The sequence below is a fragment of the Oratosquilla oratoria genome, chromosome 25 (genome assembly GCF_046742065.1).
Source record: "Oratosquilla oratoria isolate Oo_2021 chromosome 25, ASM4674206v1, whole genome shotgun sequence".
NCBI classification, from domain to species: Eukaryota; Metazoa; Arthropoda; class Malacostraca; order Stomatopoda; family Squillidae; genus Oratosquilla; species Oratosquilla oratoria.
This window is the reverse complement of record NC_134801.1, coordinates 13,933,879-13,958,993: the sequence shown is the minus strand read 5'-3', so window position 1 is coordinate 13,958,993 and position 25,115 is coordinate 13,933,879. Positions and strand designations below refer to the sequence as shown.

General features: G+C 48.1%; 1 protein-coding gene across 17 annotated transcripts in view; it reads right to left on the bottom strand.

Annotated features, from left to right (window-relative positions):
* The window catches only part of hts (adducin 1-like protein hts), a 232,531-nt gene that overhangs the window by 154,369 nt on the left and 53,047 nt on the right, over nt 1-25,115 (bottom strand). For 2 of the 17 annotated variants that reach the window (XM_076208404.1, XM_076208403.1), the window contains exon 2: nt 726-776. The exons of the other annotated variants lie outside the window; for them this stretch is intronic. The gene's annotated coding sequence lies outside the window, so the exon portion shown is untranslated. The remainder of the gene's footprint in view (nt 1-725; nt 777-25,115) is intronic. 17 annotated transcript variants of the gene reach the window in all.

Below are 25,115 nucleotides of genomic sequence, written 5' to 3'. Positions count from 1 at the left end.
GGTACGCGAGCCGTCAACTACCGATACGCGGCCCCGAGTGTCCAGGCCAAACTTCTCAACCAAAAGTACAGGAATAATATGGACATTCATTCACCATTGCGCGTGGCAGCACTGTCCTCAACTGAACCACGACTGGATAAGCTGACGAAGAATCTGGCTCACCTTTCACACTAGTAAAGATTACGGTTATACGTGTTAATAAATTGGTTATTTTCATTACTTTTAATACGTTTTGATATTGTATTATTTTACTAAAAAGATAAAAATTGTCAACTTTAATCATATTCATTATATATGTCGTTTCCGGTATATATTAGAATTAATACGAAATACTACCGGGACGTTGCACATTGAAAAAAATGCAGGTTTTCCACATCAGATAGTTTGAGAAGCACTGCTTTAGAGGTTGTGCGCCGACGTGGTCGTCGCGCCAGTTCGCGTAGGAGTTGGCTCTCGACGCGCGCAAGGATGACGTACAAGTATACGCAGTGGTTGAGTATGCAAAGATGAGTTCTCCCATACAGTGGTTCCCTCGCCCTTAAAATAAAAACCATGGAGGGTGTTGATAAGCCCATCACAGTCACAAGATGGCCCCCAAAAATGATATGGAATCTTGAAGAGAGAGAGAGAGAGAAAACGAAAGAGATAGAGGGAGTTATTTGAGGTGGTGGTAGGGGGTGGAGGGGAAGGTACAAAATTAAACTGTTTGGGAGATGAATCCTTACAATGTGACGGGATGACTCCAGTCCTACGGGTATGCAACAGCAAACACACACCTGCAATAAAACGAAAAATAATTTCAATATGCAACCAAGGACACTTTGCTTGTATTTAGCTGTTAAGACAATCAGTACAAATAATCCAGTACGTATATATAAATCCAATGAAAGAGAAAGAAAGAAAGAAAGAGAGAGAGAGAGAGAGAGAGAGAGTGAGGGAGGAGAGAGAGAGAGAGAGAGAGAGAGAGAGAGAGAGAGAGAGAGAGAGAGAGAGAGAGACAGAGACAGAGAGAGGGGGGGGGCAGAGAGTTTCAAGAGCACGATTCACTGTAACACTACTGGTGTGCGTGTTGGTTCTGTTGTACGTCTCTGGGTGCAGTTTTGTTTGTACACGCTGCTTTATGCATGCAGGCTGCACGCTGAATGGAAACTATTTAGTGTATGCCAACCACGCAGAACCCGGGAATTATGTGGGTTAACTACACAGTGAGTCAGCTTTGTATACATTTGAGGACATGGCCATTTGAGTTTACAAAAGATGGACACGAATGTGTGCGTGCGCGCGCATGTGTAAGATTGACAGTGCAGCAAAGACGTAATGTCTCATGCTTAGTTTTGTGGCGCTTTGTCCCGTACTTGGGTTTGTGGTGTTTTGTCTTTGGTTTGTGGCAGTTTGTTGCATGCTGGGGGGGGGGGATCTTGAGATCCTCTGTCTGTATGTTCAGGTTTGGTTTCAACTCTGATACATAATGCCTCAACAAGCCATCACGTTCAACGAGATATGCATAAGAGAAAATATCCTGCCCACGTGCAGTATACCATTTATATGGAATAAACTGGAAAAGGATTTACCTAAGACAAAATGTTTATCATCATTCAAACGATACTTAAAAAAGTCTTTAATCTATAAGTATTAGTATATTGAACACTTCAGGTCCATTTCATGGTTGTATTCATGGAGAAACTGTCATGCACTGCCCAAGTCTGCCGCTCTTTTTTTTTTCTATTCCAGCAGGTCACGGTGACCCAGATCTGCGCATTAAGCAATTATCGTCCCGTCAACAATCGACCTGACCTCTCACCTCTCACCTGACCCCCACAAGTTGCGATGCTCGCTCGTGCCCCCGATTTCTACGTGAGGTCGGAGTTAGCGGACGTCGTGACGCATGTCATTGTGTGTGTGTATATATGTGTATGCATGTATGTGTGTATATATGTGTGTAGATGTGTATGTACCATACTACCATGTAACAAAAATAAATAAATAAAAATAATTTTTTCCTTAAGGGAGAGCAACTCCCCATAAGCTTTGCTTCTCGCTCTCCCTTTTCAACTACCAATTTTGTAAAAAAAAAAAAAAAAAAAAAAAATGTATATATGTATGTCTAATTGTATTTAATATTGTTGAATAAACCTATAATAAAAAAAAATAATAAAAAAAGAGTACACACACACATACGATGTAAAGAAAATGCCTTAACGGACACCTGAAAAGCTCTACCGGAAGGAATCCTAATGGTCTCCTCCTCCTCCGCCACCACAAGATCTATTCTGATGGAAGAAGGTAGAGAGGTCGTGTTACCTGAAACCCATAGCCTGCGACCTAAGTTCCCACAGCACCAGAAAAGCAGAAGAGAGGAAATTCACTGATGGCGCATCGAGTCTGCTGCAATGGCCAACAACCTCACGTGCGTGTTTCCAGGATGTTCCCCATCCGGTTTCAGTCAAGTCACGACACTGTCATCGACCTACATGCCTGCACACTCGACCTCTCAGCATGCAAGGCCTGAAACTACCCTACCCAACACCAGCGGGTCCCCCTTCCCTTCCACCGACTCATAAATGATAAATGATAAATGATAGCCAGCATGGTTTCAGACGGAAACGTTCTTGCGTGACTAACTTACTCGAATTCTACAACACAGTTATCTCGAATTATGACCAAAGAAACAATATAGATTTAATATATCTAGACTTTGCAAAAGCTTTTGATACCGTCCCACACGAAAGACTACTTACTAAACTGGCTTTGCATGGAATAAGTGGTAGCCTATTAGGTTGGACTAGTAATTGGTTGAATGGTCGAAAACAGAGTTGTTTTAAATGGAAAAACTTCTGGATGGAAAAGTGTTGCAAGTGGAGTTCCTCAGGGTTCCGTTCTTGGGCCACTTCTATTCATAGTATATATAAATGATATAGACCATGGACTAAAATCTACTGTTTCCAAATTTGCTGATGATACAAAACTGTGAGGAGTGGCAAATGATCACTCAAACCAATTAGATATTCAAGAAGATTTAGATAAATTACAGCAATGGTCTGAAAAGTGGCTAATGAAATTTAACACAAGTAAATGCAAGGTAATGCACATAGGTAAAAATAACAGTAAGTACGATTACAAGTTATTTGGAAATTCGTTAACAAAATTGGATAGTGAAAAAGATCTCGGCGTAATTATCAGTAACGACCTCAAATCATCCAAGCAATGTATTTCAGCCTCTGAGAAAGCAAATAAGATTCTGGGACTGATTGCGCGATCTTTTGATTTCAAAAGTCCATCACTCATTAACAAGCTATATAAATCGTTAGTTCGTCCACATTTGGAATATGCTGTTTCCGTATGGTCACCGAATCTCATTAAAGACATTGACAGACTGGAAAAAGTACAACGGCGAGCCACAAAACTTATTCCAAATATCAAAAATAAATTATACGAAAATCGACTAAAGCACATGAATCTGTTTTCCCTAAAAAAGCGTAGACTCAGAGGTGACTTGATACAGGTCTTTAAGATTTTAAAGGGAATTGACAACATCAAAAGTGACCAAATTTTCACATTGAATGAGAATCAGACAAGAAACAATGATCTCAAACTGTCCGGAAATAGATTCAATTTGGAAGTAGGTAGAAACAACTTTGCCAACCGTGTAGTTAATGAATGGAATAAACTTCCTGCACAGATAGTCCAATGTAGTTCAGTTCGAAGCTTTAAGAATCATTTAGATAAACACCTAAGTAAGATGCTGTAATGATTATAATTTATCTTATATTATTTTTTTATCATTTACTTTGTTATTATTTACTATTTACCTGTTTGTTTATTATTTTAACTATACCTATGCATTTATTTATGTATTTTATTTGTTATTGACATTATTATAATTTTTATTTATTATTTTATTATGATTTTTTTTTTTTTCTTTTTCATCCGACCTAGATATGGATCAAAAGGTCTCCTGTCGGCATGCTCCGCCTTTGTAATCCTTTGTAATAAGCTATCCTCCTCACCACACTATCATCGTTACGGCACGTGGACATCAGAGCATATGGATCCACGGGCCGACCTATCCCCAGTCGTTAAGAAAGGGACCACGCTGGAAAAGTACCTTCCCCCTTTTCAGAATTTACTCTAGTTCTACTTCTGTCCTGCACAGGCTCGCTTCCGTGAATATATCAAGTTCGAGATTATCTACCAACAGCTCCTGTACTCCAACTCCAGTTCATTTCGCGTCCGCTCGCGCCAAAGCGCGTTACTTCAGCCTTTTCGGTGAATTAAGCAGTTTTCTGCTGTTCTTGTGTTGGGTGGGGGGCGGGAAGGCAGGGGAGGGAAGGGCAGAAAGTGGGGAGGGAAGGGCAGAAAGTGGGGAGAGAAACAGAGAGGGGGGGGGTTAAACCAGTTGCCAAGCTGCATTGCCTGGTTTCGTATGTACCTTGCCCACCCAAGTTATGCAAGCACTCGGAATACGAATCACGTGAGTCAGGCTCGAAGCCGTGGCCGCCCCATCTGCACAAGTGCCACGCACGGTACCCAAGAACTCCTTAGCAACCCAGTTTGCCCAACCGTGGACCCGGCCGCCAGCAGCAGGAGTATGAGGAGGAGGAGGAAGCAGCAGCTGCTGCTGCTCCTCCTGCTCCTGTTCCTCCTCCTGCTGCTGGACAAATTTAAGTTGATGTGCGGGGGCGAGGCACGGTGGGTCAGTCGGTCCGTTTCCTTGAGAAAGGCTTGGGTTTGGCTTTGCGGCCCACCTGGAGCGGACAACAGCCGAGTTCTTTGCTGGATTTCGTTGTGGGCCAGCCAGCCAGCCACAATAACTGTACTTTTAGCTACAGGAACGACTCGAGGACATGCGGGGGGGTCTGGTTCGATAGCAGAGCCCACCCTGCCCTGTCTGTGCGATCCGAACAACTCCAGCGATGTCATGCTCCGTCATCATCAATTAAGCTGGTGCGACGCCGGGCAGATGGTGCACTTCTTCTGCCAAGGTCCCCCCTTCAACAAACCAAGTCCGCCCAGGGAAGGCAACAATTCAGATGGTATACGGCTCCTTGTGTTGTACCATCACTGCTCAGTGAATTTTCTGACATGCATTATACAGCATCGGAATAAAGATTCCTCACCGCTTCCCTTACTGGGCTTTGTAATTGCGCCCCTCGCTTCGGTTAACTGACTTTCCAATGGAATTCCAATGAGAATCTAATACAATTCATCAATCTGACATTCAAAAAAGTCTATAACACTGTGACCGACGCAGGACACAGGACGAAGGCGGGGCTCGTCACCGCCCCCCCCCCACGATGAGAAAATGAGGAACTCACGGCAGGAGACGACGAGTGGCTGTGGCTGAAGCCGTCACCTTTGCACTGTTGGGGGCATTAAAAAACAATGGTAGGAATCTGAGAAGGGTGCGGGATTTGAACCTGTAATTAAGCGAATGTAAGACCAGCACGCTTCCAATTACGCCACCAGTGTGTTGTTAAGGCGTACTGAGGCCGGGGCCCCGAAGACTAGCTCCCTTCCCATTCCCTCCCACCTACAGTATACCTACCCAGCCCTCCTCGCCCCGTGATCCGCCGGTAGCATATTTACTATATCCCCCTTAACGCCTCTTGAGAATGCCTGTAACAATGGACTCAATACGGAAGAGTGTGAGACATAAATGTTACGAGATTTAAATGCCAACACTCCAATGGATTAATGTCCACAAGTTATCTAAAACTAGCAGTTTATTTTTACATTTGATTATGGTATCCAAAATGAGCAAAATTGCTCACCACGATGTGATAAATGTAGGGCTTCGTGATCATGTGCTAATTTACTGAACAAGGAAACTGAAAATGTGTTGTTAATAAGCACAATACTGTGGAAGTTCGCTCACTGAAGAATTATTCTAAAGAATATTTTGTATGCAAACTTGAAAAATGTTGACTGGTCATGTTGTGAATTGTAATGAATTGGGAGAATCCTGGATTTATTACAAACATAATTTATAGGCATCACTGATTCAACAGCTCCTCTTAGAAAATTTAGGATCAAACAAAGGCCGGAGCCGTGATGGTAAAGTGGGACAGTTTCTTAAGTAAACTAAAGTACGAAAGTAGTCTATTAACCAACTTGATTATGAGAAATTCTTATATTACAGGAACAAGGTTAAATATTTGAAGTGCAAGTCAAAAGAAGAGTATTACATCAATAAAACATGAAATCGGAAAATAGCCAAAGAAACTATGGCAGCCCCCAATGGAGTTGGGTACATCCCAAAAGAGTAAAACAAAGTCCAGTAATATTGGCTTAAAGACTGAAGGTGACCTCGTCTTTGACAAACATGCTGTGACAAACCATTTAAATGAATTCTTCACCAACATGGCAGCTTTTGAACTGGTAGAAACACTTCTAATCAGTTCAGGTAGATGTGGTTGGGACTTTGTAAAAGCTTCTTATAGAAAACTCGACACCAAAGGAAGGATTCAGCTTTGATTGTTTCAGGCAAGGATACATCAAAGATAGGAAAGGTCCAGCTCGCTGTGCACTTCAAGAATAGCTAATTGATAATAAACTGTCACCTTGGTAAAACAGAAGACGTACTGTTTGGACCCAGCCGAAAACTGAAACAGGTTACCTACTTGAGACCCAAATTTGTTTAGAACATAGCTGATAAAACACTCACAAATGCTCAAACGAATCAAAATTTTGTATAAAAATGCTAAACTTTGATCTAAAAACCAAGAAACTGCTGGTGTCTGCAATCATTCAAAGGCGCTTTGATTATGCTTGTAGCTTGTGGTACGGTGGGCTATCCGAAAGCTATCGATCTAGACTGCAAGTGGCTCAAAATTAAATCACAAGATTTATATTATGGTTGCCTTGCAGGAGACATACCGGAGCTGAAGAATTTGTAAAAGTGAGAATGTTGCCAGTTGATTACTGTATTAAACAACTGAAACATCTTACATCTCACCCTGACGACCGACGCACCATTCGACGTAAGAAAGACTTCCCCACAGACTCAGACTATACACCCTTCATGGACAGTCAGACAAAACTCATAATGCATAATCTCAAGCACTCATCTGCCTGTGGCCCTGATAACATAAGCAACATCCACCTAAAACACATTGGACCACAAGGTATACACGCACTCACAAACATTGCAAACTACAGCTATTCACACAACACTATACCCGACATCTGGAAGCATGGTAAAATAATCACCATTCCAAAACCGAACAAAGACCCAACAATCCCAACATCGCACCGCCCAATCACACTTCTCTGCACCCCCTCTAAAGTCATTGAACGCCTAATACTTAAACTTGTCACACCATATATTCCCCTTGCTGACTCACAACACGGTTTTAGGCCACTACACTCCACAAACACTCTTCTGACAAACCTCACACAAAGAATTTTAGATGGCATCAATTCAGATAGGCCCCACCACAGAACACTTCTTATAACATTGGACATTAGTAAAGCTTTTGATGCTATCCCCCGCCACAACCTAACAAATAAAATATATAACACAGACATGCACAATAACACCAAAAGATGGCTGGCCAATTATCTGGCAGGCAGGAATGCTCATGTGTCATATAATGGCCAATCATCGCACATCAGAAACATTAAGAACGGAGTACCACAGGGCTCAGTTCTATCCCCCACATTATTTAATCTATACATGCATGACTTACCCACACCAGACACCTCAGAAATACAAATCTCCTCCTACGCAGACGACATAACAATCACATGCACACATCGTAACACAGACAAAGCTGCAGAAATAATCCAGCCTTACCTTGACACACTCAACACATGGTTCATCACAAACAGACTCAAAATAGCTCCAACCAAATCTACAGCAACACTTCTCACCAACTGGACAAAAGAACACAAATACATACCTCATCTCTACATCAACAACACTCTAATACCACACACAAACACACCGAAAATTCTTGGTGTAACATACGATACATCCATGTCTTTCAAACAACACCTCACAAACATAAAAAACAAATGCACACCTAGACTTAACGCACTTAAGTCAATCACTGGAACAACATTTGGACAAAACAAAGAAACTAATATAACAATATACAAACAATGCATACGCTCAGTGATGAATTATGCGAGTCCTGCATGGGCTCCTAATCTCAGTGAGACACACCACAACACCCTTCAAATCATACAAAACAAAGCCCTAAAAACAATTACAGGCTGCACAAATACAACACCTACAGACCATTTACACCATGAAACAAAAGTCCTCAAAGTCAAGGACCACCTAGACATGAGAGGCACACAAACACTTGCTGCAGCCACCACAAACACATCACACCCGCTACACTACATAGCAGAACACCCACACACACCAAGAAACATTAAAACTACACCCAAAGACCTTTATTACGCACAGATACTCTCTTCTCTTCCTCCACAACCACCAAATACCAGCCTCCGGAAACATATTCATAATCATATCACTCACCGCTCCATTAACACACTGAAAGACAACACACTGCTGCATGCCAGACCCCCTGATATCCACCCTTCTGAATCCTCTCTCCCACGAAAGGACAGAGTCCACTTGGCCAGACTGCGATGCGGTCACCACCCAGCACTTCTAAGCTACCAGAAGAGGCTGGACGACCGTGTTGTGAACAGCTGCCCAGGATGTAACACTTCACCCCATACCATACAACACATAATGGAAGACTGCATTATACACAATCATGCACGCAAACAACACAACATACACTCTATAAAGGATTTGTGGGAAAACCCAGTTTCGGCTGTGGCCTTCCTTGGGGAGACGGGACTGCTCGGACAGACAGTCTAGGGAACGACAACAACAACAAACTGAAACAATCATGTATACAACTTCTACAACAATATTGTTCCAAAGTACCTAAGATATAATTTCCAGCCCGAAACACGCAACCACACCAGCTCAGTCTGCTACCAAATCAGACACGCTGGCTCCTCCTATAAAAACAGCTTCTTTCACCCTAGTACTGAATGACCTCCCTTCTAACATAGTAGTATTACTAACTAAAAACGCCTTAACCGTCAGGTTAAAAATCTTTTATCTGTTCTCGGTTGATGGCCAGAAATCAGGAGTTTTTTTTATTTTTTATTATTAGTTCCTTATATATCTTGATGCTACCCCATAATAGAATTGTTGTCCCCTCATGCATACTTTACTATACGTTGTTTTATGCGATTGCAGCTATTAGAGTACGAGTACTAATCAATATTTACTTGTACTATATTTTTTCTTATGTAAAGTTGTCGATAACATATTACTCTATTATCATTATTATAATATTATTAGTTATTATATCACATTATTACTTTTTATAACTATTACTATATTTTATTTAATACTACAGGGGCTTTCAGTATTTGTTACATATTGATATATTAAAGATTTATCATTTGCAGTAACATTTTCTGATCTTAGATACACGGATTGTTTATCTACAAAACGAGTCATGTCAAGATTATTATGTTACTTAACTTGTCTGTTCTTAGCTTTATTGTTGTTTAAAGTATATGGATTTTTTTCAAGAAGCACAATAGACATAAGCGTGATGTGCTTTATTGTGCCATCCTCGCAATTTTTATAGTGTGTATTTGTGTGTGTGTGTGTGTGTGTGTGTGTGTGTGTGTGTGTGTATTCACTTGGTCTTTGGATCACGTGTTGGACTCGTGATCGACAGCTATTTCCCTCCTGGAAGAGAGCTCAGAGCTCGTAGGTCCGATCTATGGGTAATGCTATGACCTTGCACACACACACACACACACACACACACACACACACACACACACACACACACACACCCAACTCCCCGCCCACGAGAGTCAGAGTAACGACCCGAGGCACAGCGATACCGAAATAATTTCGGCCCTGGGCAGGATTCGAACTGGGTACTAGGAGCACTTCTACTTCCCAGTTCAGCGCTCTACCAACTGTGCCACCGAGTCGGTGTGTGTGTGTGTAAGATTAAAATAATAATAATAATAATAATAATAATAATAATAATAATAATTAATAAATAAATAAACAAACACACCACCGCGTCTACCTCGCCACCCCCCGTCTACCCTTTCCACTCGCACCACCCACGGCTACTTTCGTCTTCTCCCCTTCCTCTTCTCCCTGTGCTATCCCACCTCCTGCCATAGCCAGACCTAGTTGTGGAGTAATAGTCAACAACCTCCACAGTCAAAAAGAAAAATAAACTTCCCCTTCTAAAAAGATAAATATTTTAACCACAAAAAGGGTATTGCCGTACCAACCTGACACCAACACAACACTCCCTTGACTATATATTCTTCCGCAACACACTGCTTCGAATACAAGCGATCTTCACTTTTGGGTGGATGGAGAGGGGGAGGGGGGGTTGGGAAGTCCACGTGGCCGACTCTGTCAGTTCCTGAAATACGACGTCAAAGACGCACCGGAAGCCGCCGCCACCCTTCAAAACCCTAAAATAGCAAGTGCGTGCATACCTCACCGCCTAAGAGTATACGGACAGCCCGGTCCTGCCGGCCACTTGGGCCTCGTTTCATCATCATCATTATTATTATTATTATTATTATTATTATTATTATTTTCATAACGTCCAACCAAGACCACCCTCGCCCTCTCTTCTTTTCTCCATTCGCGAGCCATAAGTCCTCGTGCTGGGGGGGACAGCACGGTGTCTGACTGACAGGGGCGAATGACCAAGCGACTCCCTACCCTTCAAACCTTCACCACCAAACGAACGGTATCATTTGAATCCGGCGTGGGCAAAGAAAAACAAACACCCCTACACTGTCACACATGAAGATGAGCACTTGGTTGGGTCGCCCTAAGAAAGTGGGGCAATAGATTAAGCTGGCTGATCCTCCATTCCTATCCCGACCACTTTCTGGGATACTACTCCTACTCCTCTTCCTCCTCCTCCTCCTACTCCCCCCCCCTATCACAGACGGCTGACGTGACACATCGATCCTTCCCCGCTCCCCCTCCCCTCCACTCCCCTCCCAACGACATCCAAGTCTTTCTTTACTCAACTCTACCACTTCACTCCATTCCTTTCCTAAATAATCTGCTTTTCATTCGTTCCATTATCTGCCCCCTACTAAAACATCATCATCATCATCGAATGCACCTGCTTCTCCTACTCGCTCCTTCCTGCCCCTCCTGACCTCACTCGAAAATTGCCTGACTCGTATCCTGCCGAGCCTTTCTTGAAACTACACGGGTCAGTCCAAATATGGACGACAATATCATGGTTCCCCAAGTTGACATGGCCAAATCCTTTAGAGGAGGGCGGACTTAAAACCATTTACTATACAAAACATTACGGTCTTCTCTCGTGCTACGGAAGAGGTGCGAGGCGGACTGATATTACTCGTGCATAAATACATATATATATATATACATATATATATACATATATATATATATATACATATATATATACATATATATATATATACATATATATATATACATATATATATACATATATATATACATATATATATATACATATATATATACATATATATATACATATATATATACATATATATATATACATATATATATATATATATATATATATATATATATATCGCTACCGACTTTCAAGGGCGCTGGTACAATTTTCTGCAATTCAAAACATACTCTCCCATTTGATTTTTTTTCTTCAACGGCGTTTATGGCTACTGATGATATTCAGTTACTCCTCCCTACAGAGAAAATCCCTGCTTTATAACTACTGTATGACCATGCCGACACCCTTGCCACAGAAGTATGTTAGATACACATAAATACGTGTGTGTGTGTGTGTGTGTGTGTGTGTGTGTGTGTGTGTGTGTGTGTGTGCGCGCACGCCACAATTGTGTGATGTGATATGATTTATAGGGTGGGGCGGTGCCCCTCACAGAGGACTTTGTAGCGTGTAATTTAATGAACCATGCCCTTGGTTCAAATTCGCTGGTGGCAGGATTCGAACCGCCATCCCCTCGACCTTCGCAAGTAACGACGCCCTAACCCGCTCAGTCAGCGTCTGACAAATGCCCTCAACAATTGCAACAATGCACTCAAGATTTTGTGGTATTCATTCATACTTTTACTTTATTTATTCTGCTATTTTTGCGGCTACTATGACATTGCTTTGAAATTTTGCTGCGAATCCCAATGACCATAGACATAGCAAAATACTTTGGCTGAAAAGAAAACCAATATATATATATATATATATATAATATATATATATATACACACACACATATATATGTGTGTGTGTGTGTGTGTGTGTGTGTGTGTGTGTGTGTGCATATATAAATATATATAACGACTGGCATACCAGACATTTGCAAACAAAATGCATTCCTCCACGGTTGCTTTTTATAACGTCTGCAACGAAAACGAGGCCAGGATCCCCACCCCTCCCCGCCAAGACCTAAATAACCCCCAATTATTATGGTCGAGAATTCTCCATAATAGTGAGGGCCACGAGATGATAATAAACAAACAAACAAATAAATCAATCAAATAAATTGCTCCCTCCAAGTGTGCGTCCCCACTTGCTACGTCGACTGCCCTGACTCACCCTGCGGAGCCATCCCGATTCCATCGCTCGCAGGGCAAAGACGACGGTCACTACTTGCCTCGCCATTCCCGCCCGCCCCTATCTCTGTCCCCCCATTCGCTCCTGCAACCAAGTGCTCCAGAGACCCTGCGCACTGACACATTGATGTGGGACAGAGCTTCAGAACGCCCACCTAGACCTAGAGTGTGTGCGTGTGCGTGCGTGCGTGCGTGTGTGTGTGCGCGCGCGCGCTCGGTGCAGTGGTTCCACGGCGGGTTCCCAAAGCAGGCCCAGTTCCAAAGACCATCCAGTGTCAACGGGGAAAGGGGGCAGGGTCGACTGAAGACCTGTGAGTGTTGTATGGATAAGGGTCCGTGCAGGGTTCGTCGTCATTTCTGCCAAGAACTCCCCTTTCCCCCTCTCCAGTGTCCCGTCACTACTTCGCCTCTCCACCTTTTACTGTGGCTTCCTTTACGGCACCCGCTACTTTTCGGTATGCGGCCCACACGTCGAGAGCCACTCTAGTTTATCAAGCCACCTCCTCGTTCGTGGCGCGACTTTAGTCGGTGTACACGGACGACGTAGACCGACCCACGGACCAAAAGGCAAGCAAGAGCAACCTACGTAAAACCCTACCGGTCTCTCAACCGAAAAGCTGTACACAAGAATGAAAGAGACCACAAGAGACCATGAGGCCTAAACTAGGCAGTTCGATGTCCATTATCATCTGTCATCCCCATCCATAAAGTTGTCTAGCCGTTTCTTAAAACGACCGATAGTTTCAGCGTTCACTACATGGTTACTAAAATTTCATTCGTTGACCACCCGATTAGTAAACCAAGTCTTGCCTATTTCCTTCTTAAATCTAAAATTGTACTGTTTAAATCCATTACTGCGAGTCCTGCCCTGTTGTCTTGATATGATGACCTTGTTTCCGTCACCTTTGTTAAAGCCTTTGATCCACTTGAACACTTCTATTAGATTACCCCGCACTCTGCGTCTTTCCAGAGTGTAAGGTGCCTAAGCCTCTTGTACGGTAAATTTCTAAACCCATGTATTATTTTGGTCATTCTTCTCTATACTGATTCTAGTGAATTTATGTCCATTCTATAAGACGGAGACCAAAACTGTACCGCATAGTCAAGGATGGGTCTAACTAACGCTAGAGTTTGATAATTACCTCTGCACTTCTATTCGTAACCGTTCTAGCATAAAACCTAATGCTTTGTTTGTTTCATTCCTTGCGCTAATGCACTGTTTCCTGGATTTAAGGTCAGGACTCGCCAGAACTCCCAAGTGTCTCTCGCACTCAGTTTTCTCTAAAAACGTGTTATCTAACCTATACCTATTTTCGGGGTTGAGTAGTTCTACATTTAACACGCTGCCCTTTGAGATATTTAAGTCCATTTGCCATTCCAACGACCATGTGAACAATGTTAATATCGTCCTGCAGAATATCGGCGTCGTCTCCTGACCTAATTTGGCGTCCTATTTTAGTGTTGTCCGCAAACTTACTAATATCACTATTATTCCCATTGTCCAAGTCGTTTATGTACATAATGAACAATAAGGGACCCAAAACAGAGCCCTGGGGAACCCCACTAGAAACACTCCCCCACCTGGATTTTACACCATTTATGGTGACCCTTTGTTTTATGTCACTGATCCAAGTTCTAATCCATTCTAACACTTTTCTTTCCTCCTACGCCATAGGATTGGATTTTATTTAAAAGTCTATGGTAGGACACACACTGTTGTCGATTCTTTTATTATGTTTTTCCCAGCTGCAAGTGACCCTCTTCGGCACTGACTTTGCCTCTCTTCTCTCCTCCTCTCCAGTTCGGTGCACCGGGAGCCCTGTCGTCTTATTCAGGACTGTGCTCCGAACCACAAAGTAAGTCATCACGGGCAAGAGAGCCCGTGATGACTTACTTTGTGGTGCCTAGAAACCTGGCCGTCCCTTGCCCATCGAGGGAGTGTCTCTACAGAAATCATCCTATTCCCCATCGGCACGGGGCTCTGTCAGTTCCGCTACGATGGTTTTCGAAAGGCAATACGACTTCTCGAAGCAACAGAGAACTCTTCGTCTCCATTACTATATCTGGCCAAATTGGGTAGGCCGGGTTTGCCGCACACGCGCGCGCGCACACACACACAACCCCGACAACTCTTGACATCCACTGTCGACCTCTTTCTCTCTCTCTCTGGCCAAAACCGTGTACTACTTCATTCAGACTGACAACAGCGGGGACAAGAACGAACTACTTCCCATTACCGATGTCGCACTCAAGGGAGACCAAACTGACGAGGATATTCAGGCGCGATGTTTCCCAACGTCCTTTGGAACAAATTCTACCACAGCGGTTTTCGCGGTGGTGGTGGTCGAAGCAGCAAAGGGCAAAACCCGCGAGACTCTCCCCATGCCATGCCGCCTCCCACTGCACGTGCAATACACACTGTACATATGACCATCGATCACCATGGGGGTTGTTGCCGCCGCTTGTACCATATAAGGTGGCTGCTGTCGCCGCCACCACCGACTTCAGGCTGCTGCAAGCGCGTGGCGGCGGCGACCGCCAGTTCAGCGACCCCTTATGGCTCTGTCTTCTTCGTTCGCCGTCTGACTGTTTGTAACTCGTTTGAACATGGAAAGTAAGAAATATAGCTACACAAAAAAGTAGGAAATTTTCTTGAAAAAAAAAAATTATAATAATAATCAAGTACTGACGTGCCCAATGAATGACGTCAGGTCTGGAATGCACCACACCGCTACCTACCCAAAACCATTTGGAAAAAAAAGGTAATTCATGGAAACCAAGAACCCACTACCTCCGAGCACGGTGGTTCCAGGGCTCCTTCTCCTCCTCCTCCCACGGGATCCCCCCCAAACCCCTTCAGAGGAGAGCAACGTCCTCCCTCTCTCTGCCTGCCAATTTTACTCTAGTATCGAAGGTTCGCCAACCTCGACTCGGAACCCTAGACTCGGCTCCTCCGTCAGGAGGGAAAAACAGGGAGAAGGGAAAGGGGGAGGAGGGAAAGGGGGAGGAGGAGGGAAAGGGGAGGAGGAGGGAAAGGGGGAGGAGGGAAAGGGGGAGGAGGGAAAGGGGGAGGAGGGAAAGGGGGAGGAGGAGGGAAAGGGGGAGGAGGGAAAGGGGGAGGAGGAGGGAAAGGGGGAGGAGGGAGAGGGGGAGGAGGAGGGAAAGGGGGAAGAGGGAAAGGGGGGAGGAGGGAAAGGGGGGAGGAGGAGGGAAAGGGGAGGAGGAGGGAAAGGGGCGGAGGAGGGAAAGGGGGAGGAGGAGGGAAAGGGGGGAGGAGGAGGGAAAGGGGGAGGAGGGAAAGGGGGAGGAGGAGGGAAAGGGGGAGGAGGAGGGAAAGGGGGAGGAGGAGGGAAAGGGGGAGGAGGGAAAGGGGGAGGAGGAGGGAAAGGGGGAGGAGGAGGGAAAGGGGGAGGAGGAGGGAAAGGGGGAGGAGGAGGGAAAGGGGGAGGAGGAGGGAAAGGGGGAGGAGGAGGGAAAGGGGGAGGAGGAGGGAAAGAGGGAGGAGGAGGGAAAGAGGGGGAGGGAGAGGGAGTGGGAGAGGGAAAGGGGGAGCAGGGGGAGGAGGAGGGAGAGGAGCCGGGAGATGGGGAGGAGGATGGAGTGGGGGAGGGGGAGGAGGAAGGAGAGGAGGGAGAGATAAGGGAGAGGGGAAGAGGAGGATGAGAGGACGAGGGGAGAGGAGAAGGAAAGGGGTAGAGGAAGAGAAGGGGTAGAGGAAGAGAAGGTGGAGAGGAAGAGGGGAGAGGAGGAGGGAAGGGGAAGGGGAAGAGGAGGGAAGGGGAAGAGGAGGGAAGGGGAAGGGGAAGAGGAGGGAAGGGGAAGAGGAGGGAAGGGGAAGAGGAGGAGGAGGGAAGGGGAAGAGGAGGAGGAGGGAAGGGGAAGAGGAGGAGGGAAGGGGAAGAGGAGGAGGGAAGGGGAAGAGGAGGAGGGAAGGGGAAGAGGAGGAGGGAAGGGGAAGAGGAGGAGGGAAGGGGAAGAGGAGGGAAGGGGAAGAGGAGGAGGGAAGGGGAAGAGGAGGAGGGAAGGGGAAGAGGTTGAGGAGGAGGGAAGGGGAAGAGGAGGAGGGAAGGGGAAGAGGTTGAGGAGGAGGGAAGGGGAAGAGGTTGAGGAGGAGGGAAGGGGAAGAGGAGGAGGGAAGGGGAAGAGGAGGGAAGGGGAAGAGGAGGGAAGGGGAAGAGGAGGAGGGAAGGGGAAGAGGAGGGAAGGGGAAGAGGAGGAGGGAAGGGGAAGAGGAGGAGGGAAGGGGAGGAGGAGGGAAGGGGAAGAGGAGGGAAGGTGAAGAGGAGGGAAGGTGAAGAGGAGGAGGAGGGAAGGGGAAGAGGAGGAGGGGAGGGAAGGGAAGTGGAGGGAAGGGAAGGGGAAGAGGAGGGAAGGGGAAGAGGAAAAGGAGGAGGGAAGGGGAAGAGGAGGAGGAGAAGGAGGAGGGAAGGGGAAGAGTAGGAGGAGGAGGGAAGGGGAAGAGAAGGAGGAGGAGGGAAGGGGAAGAGAAAGGGGAGGGAAGGGGAAGAGAAGGGGGAGGGAAGGGGAGGGGGAGGGAAGGGGAGGAGGAGGGAAGGGGAGGAGGGGGGAAGGGGGGGAAGGGGAGGAGGGAAGGGGAAGAGGAGGGGGAGGTGGAGGGAGGGGGAGGTGGAGGGAGGGGGAGGAGGAAGGAGGGGGAGGAGGGAGGGGGAGGAGGAGGGAGGGGGAGGAGGAGGGAAGGGGAAGAGGGGGGAAGGGGAAGAGGAGGAGGGAAGGGGAAGAGAAAGAGAAGGGAAGGAGGAGGGAAGGGGAAGAGAAAGAGAAGGGAAGGAGGAGGGAAGGGGAAGAGAAAGAGAAGGGAAGGAGGAGGGAAGGGGAAGAGAAAGAGAAGGGAAGGAGGAGGGAAGGGGAGAGGTGGAGGAGAGAAGGGGATAGGTGGAGGAGAGAAGGGGAGAGGTGGAGGAGAGAAGGGGATAGGTGGAGGAGAGAAGGGGAGAGGTGGAGGAGAGAAGGGGAGAGGAAGAGGGGAGAGGAGGGGGAAGGGAAGAGGAGGGGAGAGAAGGGGGATGGGGAGATGGGGAAGGGGAGAGGAAGAGGGGAGAGGAGGGGGAAGGGGAGAGGAGGGGGAAGGGGAGAGGAGGGGGAAGGGGAGAGGAAGAGGGGAGAGGGGAAGGGGAGAGGGGGAAGGGGAGAGGAAGAGGGGAGAGGGGGAAGGGGAGAGGAAGAGGGGAGAGGGGGAAGGGGAGAGGAAGAGGGGAGAGGAGGGGGAAGGGGAGAGGAGGGGGAAGGGGAGAGGAAGAGGAAGGGGAGAGGACGGGGAAGGGGAGAGGAGGGGGATGGGGAGACGACGAGGGGAGAGGAGGGGGATGGGGAGACGAGGGGAGAGGAGGGGGAAGGGGAGAGGAGGGGGAAGGGGAAAGGAGGGGGAAGGGGAAAGGAGGGGGAAGGGGAAAGGAGGGGGAAGGGGAGAGGAGGGGGATGGGGAGAGGAGGGAGAAGGGGAGAGGAGGGGGAAAGGGAGAGGAGGGGGAAGGGGAGAGGAGGGGGAAGGGGAGAGGAGGGGGAAGGGGAGAGGAGGGGGAAGGGGAGAGGAGGGGGAAGGGGAGAGGAGGGGGAAGGGGAGAGAAGGGGGAAGGGGAGAGAAGGGGAAGGGGAAGAGGAGTAGTGATGGGAGAGAGGAGGAGTAGTGATGGGAGAGAGGAGGAGTAGTGAAGGGGGAGAGGAAGTGGGAAGGGGAAGAGGAGGAGGAGTGAAGGGAGAGAGGAGGTGGGGGAAGGGGGTGAGGGGGAAGGAATAAACATGTTAGGATGACCGAATTGCACGAGGCGTCGATGATTTGGAGCACCACACACACACACACACACACACACACACACACACACACACACACTTGTTCCTGCGGGGGAAGGGGGGGGGACGGTCCGGCCAACCCCCCCCCCCCCACCGCCTAATGGAATTCCAGCTCCTCATTGCACCCCAAGGTAAACATAAAAACATTTAGCATGTCTAAAAATTTACCAAACTTGTCGTTTCAGCGCGCGAGCGAGCGCAGTTCCAGCCGACACACACACACGCACAACAAGCACTCCAAAGTTAAAGAGGACCCAATGCAGTCTTGTTAAGCGTAACTAGAACGAAGGTGACATTGGCAACCCCGAAAACACGGACAGGCAGACGGTCGAGCAGACTACTAGGCACAGTCACGCCAATATGGGGCGTGCCTCAGTCGGCGGGCGGGCGCGCAGGCCTGTCATGCATGCCCATCTCCTCCTCCTCCTCCCCCCCTCCCTTCTTTTGCCCCTCCAATAAGGGAGCATGTGCCGGAGGCGCCGACGAGTCGTGGGGTTACGCGGGCGGCTCTTCGAGTCCCACTTAGAGTCATCATGTCACGGTAGCATAGCCATACGGTCTTCCATACCAACGTGTGCTCCGACAATGGCTATCATGTCAAGCCACTCCGCCGAATAGGTAACAATGTTAAAATAAGCAATAGTAATACAAGTAACAACTAGTCACAGCAACAGTAGTAGAGTAATAACGGCAATAATAACACAATTTCAATAGTAATATTACTATTCACTATTATAATATCGTTCTTTTACCAAGTTTCCAGATGACTTCCAAATGGTGGGGGGGAGAACTATACATTTATCTATACAGGGGGTGGGAGGGGGATAATTCTTCATAATATAACCCTTTCCCTGCTACTGGTAGTAATTTTTTTGCCTTGGCTGTCGCCATCAGTCTATCTCGTTCAACCGAAAGAAGCGACGGCCTCCTCCACCCTCCCTTCTATAGAGCGCAGTACCATCGGCAAGCGTCACTCAGTCTGAACGGGGTACCGTCCGGTCCCGACCCCGTTGCGGTCTCTGGCCGCTATCAAAAGGAAATAAAATCACCAAAAGGAAATAAAATCACGAAAAAAAAAAACGCTCAACCAAAATAATCTAGGTCTACGCCGTGCCCGTAGGCCACGTCGAAGTACTTGGCTGGCACCCAACCCAAAGTGGTTCCACGCCCACCCAAGCCATTCCCAGGTTCGTCACGAACAAACTAACGTCCCCCTCCCCACCCTCCACCGGCTACTGCCTACAAAAAAGGTTCGTGTACATCCGTGATGTCAACAGTCTAACCAGGTTATGAAAACCACGCCCCCCTCCCCCTTCCCCTTTCTCTCTCTCTCATGTTAAAGCCAGAGTTTGCACAATACACCATGTGGGTACAGTGCATGTAAATGGTGGGTGAGAGAGAGAGAGAGAGAGAGAGAGAGAGAGAGAGAGAGAGAGAGAGAGAGAGAGAGAGAGAGAGAGAGAGAGAGAGAGAATACGCTAGCGAGACCGCTGACATCATGGTCAAAAAGAACCTTTTGTGTGTAGGAAGGTGGGAACAAGTAAATGCCAAGAGAGTCGGTGCCGGACAGGCGAGAGGAGGAGGAGGAGGAGGAGGAGGAGGAGGAGGAGGAGGAGGAGGAGGAGAGAAGAGAGAAGAGAAGAGGAGAGAGCGGGGTGGGTGGGGGGGTTGAGAGTGCGAGTGTGTAAGGAAGGGTGGGCAGTCAGCGAACGGAGGAAGAGAGATAAGATTGGAGGAAGGTGAAGGGGACTCCTTGCCTCGATCTGCCTGCCTGCCTGCCTGCCTGCCTGCCTGCCTGCCTGCCTGCCTGCCTGCCTGCCTGCCTGCCTGCCTGCCTGCCTGCCTGCCTGCCTGCCTGCCTGCCTGCCTGCCTGCCTGCCTGCCTGCCTGCCTGCCTGCCTGCCTGCCTGCCTGCCTGCCTGCCTGCCTGCCTGCCTGCCTGCCTGCCTGCCTGCCTGCCTGCCTGCCTGCCTGCCTGCCTGCCTGCCTGCCTGCCTGCCTGCCTGCCTGCCTGCCTGCCTGCCTGCCTGCCTGCCTGCCTGCCTGCCTGCCTGCCTGCCTGCCTGCCTGCCTGCCTGCCTGCCTGCCTGCCTGCTCACACACTAGTTGGATGGCCGGCCAGCCGGCTGGCAGACCGGCTGGCTGTGGCTGGCTGCCTGGCCAAAGTTCAATGCACTCCCTCCCTCCCTCCCTCCCTACCTCGGTCGGCACGCCGCCAGCAAGCCCTCCCTACCTCCCTCCCTCCCGCCCGCCCAGCCAGCTCGACAAACTCCCCTTCCTTCCTTCCTTTCCATCTTCTCAAGAGTCATGTCGCTGCTCCGTCCAAGGCAACGAGGGGGCCATCGATTCTCCGTCTGCGTCTGGCCACACGGAAGCAAACGCACAACTCGGCTTCGGGGAAGGACCCCCAACCCCCCCCTCCCACCAACCAAGAGCTCTTCTGGGTCACGCTGGCTCGACCGACCCGCGAGGAGCCGTGACCTATGATTGCCGGGTACAACAGCTTCGAGTTTCGCCCTCGTCCTTTCTTCTTTAACCCATACATCCGGCACTGGTTCACTCTCGGGCTTCTCTGCCTTCCTGTCGATTGTTGCCGAAAAACCTTAGCTGGCACACACCAAAGATTCAACTAGTTGCACAGACGGGGGGAGAAGGGGGTAGTGGAAGGGGAGACGGGGTAGAATACTTATAGTAAAACGAAGATGAAGGCGCAACCTCCGTCAGGAGACGTGCAGCTACGGCCGGAGCCGTTACCTTTACCTTATGCGCTTCTTGGACTGTCGGTGCAGATAACAGGCAGCCACTACAGAGAATCGGAGAGGAGTGCGGGAATCGAACCCACAACTAAGCGAATGCGAGACAGGCACGCATGGAAGAATATAGAAAAGAAAAGAATCAAGAGGAAGAGGAGGAGGAAGAGGAGGAGGACGAGGAGGAGGAGGAGGAGGAAGAGGAGGAGGAAGAGGAGGAAGAGAGGTCAGGCGGGCGAGCGCGGTGGGGGGGTGAACGGGGGACGGGGTCGTTGGAGGTCGTATGCACCGTTTATGTGCAGCAGGTGGAATGGGGGGTAGAGGGAGTGTGAGCAGATGGGATACGAGTACAAGAAACATCTGCTAGGGGAAGGGGCCGTACAGGTGGGAAGGAGTCAGGAGAAAAAGAAGAAAAAAGTTGGTAAACTGTAGGGGAGGAGTATGGGAAGAAAAGTCAGTCTAGTAAGAGCTGGAACAGGTTTGGGGAAGAAACTGGACGGAGAGACGAAGAGGAAGGTTATGCAAGATACATCCTCAAGGGAGATCTCAAGGGAAGAGGGCATCAAAAGAAACTGGGGATGTCTGGACGGGAATGGAAGGGAAAGGAAGGGAAGGGAGGGGAAGGTAAGTGAAGGGAGGGGAGGGGAAGAGAAGGGAGGGAGAGGGAGGGAGAGGGAGGGAGGGGAGGGGAGGGGAAGGTAAGTGAAGGGAGGGGAAGGAATATAAGCGTGGGAAGCTAACATGAGGAAGAGGAGGGTTGGAAAGGTGACAAGGGTGAAGGGGTTGCGGGGAGGAAGGGAAAGGTGGGGGGAGGGGGGCAAAGCAAGGGTGGCTATAGACATAATAAATTTTGGCAACGCAACTGCCAAAAAGTATGGTGCCAGATACCGAATTATTATATTATATATATATATATATATATATATATATATATATGTATACGTACACACACACACAATGCCGTGTTCTTATACAAATAACCTAATCTTAAGAAATACTTTGCAACTCCGCCGCTGTCCCACCCTTGGCCTGCAAACTTCCATTTTCCAGCAAAGACTGCCCTTCCCTATCTTCGTCCTTGTTCCTGAACTGGGGCACGGCTTTTCATTTGCGAAGACTCTGGTGGAGTGACCAACGAAGGCCCCGAGGCCAGGCCATCTGCCAACGAGAACAGGCCCCCCCCCCACCTAGACTCCCGCGCCACACCCACCAACCCCCTATGGACGGACACTCTTTGCGATAACGACCGCCTCTTTCATGCCGCCACGTTCTCGGTTGTCTCTCGCGCGAGGCGAGCAAGGCCAACGCTTTCAAACTCTTCAGAGAGTGTACAAATATGTCAACCTGTCATAAGCAAAGGACGGGGAGATTCGCAAGAAGAGGAGGAAGAGGAGGAGGAGGCAGAAGACTGGATGGGGGCAAATGGGAGAGAAAAACGGGCGGGAGCAAAACTTGGTACCCTTGCACAAACGTGAAAAGGGAGCCTGTAATTACCAATACCCATTATTACCATCACTACCGGGAACACTTGGGGAACTCCCCTGGTATTTCTCTGGAAAGATGGAGAGTGCGAGGCGATCTAATAGAAGTATTCAGAAGGGCCAAGGGCTTTATCAAGCGTGATGCAAGGAAAGTCATCATATTAAGACAAGAGAGTTGGATTCTTATTATTTTATATTGGACAAATCTTGGCTTAAGATGGGGATGGGCAAGAACTTCTTTAACAGCAGCTAACAAAAATATAATAGACTTAGTACCCATGTAGTGAGGGCTGAAACAAGAGACGAGATAATTATATGTATATAGATGACAGGTGGTAAAGGCCATGGAATTGCCTAGTGTAGGGCTTATGGTCTCTTGCAATCTCCTCCATTCTTCTGTTCACTCTCTATGCACTCTTCTAAAAACGAGAGGCAGAACATTACTTTCACTAGTTCTAATGGAAAAGTGCAGCCAGCTACGAACGTTCGAGTGCATCCAACCCGACCCCTTGGGAAGGGCATCACAGGCGGCGGCTTCTTCAGGTGGAAACAGCCCCCACCCCCCACCGACCCTTGCAAATAGAAAACCTTTCCGATGTACTTCTGCGAAGAAAGTTCGGCAGCCCCAGATGGCGGGTTCAACATTTCGTCAAGCCGACCCCCACCCACCTTCCGGTATTTCCCGAATTATAAGCAGAAACACACTGGAAGAGGACCTTTCCGCGTCGCAGAGGCAGAGTCCCTACCAAGTCTCATAAGAACATAAGAATGAAGGAGACCGCAAGAGACCGTAAGGCCTACACTAGGCAGTTCCATGTCCATTACCACCTGTTATCCCCATCCATAAAGTTGTCTAACCATTTCTTAAAACGACCGATAGTTTCAGCGCTCACTACATGGTTATTAAGTCTGTTCCATTCGTTCACCACCCTATTAGTAAACCAATTCTTGCTTATTTCCTTCTTAGATCTAAATATGTCCAATTTAAATCCATTACTGCGAGTCCTGCCCTGTTGTCTTAATATGATGACCTTGTTTGCGTCATCCTTGTTAAATCCTTTGATCCACTTGAACACCTCTATTAGGCCACCCCGCACTCTGCGTCTTTCCAGAGTGTAAATCAAAGTAAATTTCCAAGCCCATGTATCATGTCTCGTGCTCGTGCTGATACTTCCGGATACAATTCTCCTCCTGCAGGAGTACGATGGGGGAGGGGGGGGGGGCGCAGCCACACAGCAGGTCCAGACTTCTCCCGTCACGCTCCAGTACGGCTTCTTGTGGTGGGCGGGCGCAACTTTAATGCCGCTGACCCTAAATCACCCCCCCCCCCATATCTCTCCCTCTCTCTCCGTCAGCCTAAGGAACGACCTTGCTACCCTCACCACGATCACAAGTTAGGGAACGGCCGAGTAACATGAGAAAAACAAATGGGTTTACCAGAAGACGACGGCGACGACGACGACGGCAAGCGGGAAGAAGAAAAAAAAATGATGAACGAAGAATGCGAGTTACTGGGGTGGGGGAACAAGACACTGAGAAAGAAAGAAAAAAAAAATGTGGCGAAGGGATGTGAGGAAAAGGAGGACAGGATACCGTGAAGAATGGGAGGGATGAATAAAATGGAGATATGGAGGCGGTAGGAACCTGAACAAACGGAGAAACGACTGGCAGCGGACTAAAAAAGAATACACGGAGAGAGAGAGAGAGAGAGAGAGAGAGAGAGAGAGAGAGAGAGAGAGAGAGAGAGAGAGAGAAGGGGGAGGAGGAGAGGGGGAAGGGTTCCCCATGAGGGTGAGCGACAGTAAATACGAGGAGCAGCAAGCTTGACGCGTCCGAAGCCCCTGCCACCACCACCCACCCCCACCGCACCCCGGACAATAGTCGTCTGAGGGGTCCCGCCCCCGCCCCATCCCCCCTTATCTGTCTGGTCTACGCTCGAGAGAATAAAAGAGCCAGGCTTTATCCTTTATAAAAAACTAGACAGTACATCCATTTTACGTAAATGATGGACCAGTTCATTCTTGTTTATCTTTGTTTATTTTGGGTAAATATCACTTGTTGCTGTAGGAATGCTGGAGTGAATATATACAAATATGCGTGTGTGTGCGTGTGTGTGTGTGTGTGTGTGTGTGTGTGTGTGTGTGTGTGTGTGTGTGTGTGTGTGTGAGAGAGAGAGAGAGAGAGAGAGAGAGAGAGAGAGAGAGAGAGAGAGAGAGAGAGAGAGAGAGGAGAGAGAGAGAGAGAGAGAGAGAGAGAGAGAGAGAGAGAGAGAGAGAGAGAGAGAGAGAGAGAGAGAGAGAGAGAGAGAGAGAGAGAGAGAGAGAGAGAGAGAGAGAGAGAGAGAGAGAGAGTTTTATGAACGTGGTTGGGCGCGAAACCCGGCGCACCTCGACGTGCTTGTGCTTGGGCTCTGCAAGAAGTGTCGTCGCGCAGCCGGGACCGCTGT